Consider the following 1149-nt stretch of genomic DNA (forward strand, 5'->3'; position numbering starts at 1 on the left):
CGGTGACAGCCGTGCTGGCCCCACTGCCACGACACAGACGGACGCCAGGCCGCGCTCCCCGGCGGGGGGATGGCGTCGAGCCTGACGAACGGAATGTGCAGGGTGGGGGGGAAAGGCCAAGCGCTCCGACGCCGGAGGGCTCCGGAGTCTGAACTTAGGGGGACAAAGAGGACGGGTCCTCTGCGACACCCCAGCCGCGCTCTCGCCAGCCAAGGCGAGTGCGATTGATTGCCAAACGACCCTCAGACAGGCGTGGCCCCGGGAAGAACCCGGGGCCGCAAAGTGCGTTCAAAGTGTCGATGATCAATGTGTCCTGCAATTCACATTAATTCTCGCAGCTAGCTGCGTTCGTCATCGACGCACGAGCCGAGTGATCCACCGTCAAGAGTTGTCTGAGTTTGTTTTAGGTCTCTCCCTCGCCAGAGGAAAGCGACCCGGACCGCACATACGCTCCCCACCTTGAGCTACAGCCACCTGCACGCCGGCGTGCGGGCGGAGCAGGGTGGCGTGAAGCGATGGGGAGCACCATCCTGGTGCGGCCCGCAGAAACATACGTCTATTGGGGGGAGGAGGACAGGGCGCCCAAGAGGCGATGCGTGCCCCAACGCACCGCAGCGACGGAGGCAGGATCACCGCCACCATGTCGCCCGCCTAGTATCACGAGGCGTGCAGCAGCTTTGCCCTAGGAAAAGCAGAGGCGGGAACGGGCACCGGCCATCGGTTCGGCAGCGTCACTGACGCGTGCACGTGGCGGCGTGTCGGCGAGCGGACTTCCTGCGAGGAGGCGGGGGCGGCACTCGCCCGAGCAGACGCCCGCCCGGCCCAGCCACCGCCGAGGTGGACTGGGAGTCGCGGCAACGGCTCGTCATACTCGTTCCCACACTCACAGCGCAGCTTGCCCGCAAGCCACCGACCACCGATCGACGCCAGGCGCCCCGACCGAGAGCGGGATCGCTCGTTCGCCCTGCTGGCAGTTCGCTGGGGGATCACTACTGCACGGAGCTCGGAGACCGACGGGCGGCAACTCGAGAGTCTTTAAACCACCACCCCCATCCCGCAAGTGCAAAGAGGCTGTATACGCACAGACGGGTGAGGGGAATAGGTACCCCGTCGGGTTTGAAGGGAGCGTGACTAGATAGCAACGATGTA

General features: G+C 65.3%; 1 non-coding gene across 1 annotated transcript; it reads right to left on the reverse strand.

The window, feature by feature from the left end:
* Nucleotides 1-236: 236 nt before the first annotated feature.
* LOC140472152 (5.8S ribosomal RNA) lies at nt 237-390 on the reverse strand. Its single transcript, XR_011957433.1, has one exon. It is a non-coding gene; the product is annotated as a 5.8S ribosomal RNA (ribosomal RNA).
* Nucleotides 391-1149: the final 759 nt, after the last annotated feature.

This window comes from Chiloscyllium punctatum, unplaced genomic scaffold, assembly GCF_047496795.1.
Source record: "Chiloscyllium punctatum isolate Juve2018m unplaced genomic scaffold, sChiPun1.3 scaffold_253, whole genome shotgun sequence".
In the NCBI taxonomy this organism is placed as follows: Eukaryota; Metazoa; Chordata; class Chondrichthyes; order Orectolobiformes; family Hemiscylliidae; genus Chiloscyllium; species Chiloscyllium punctatum.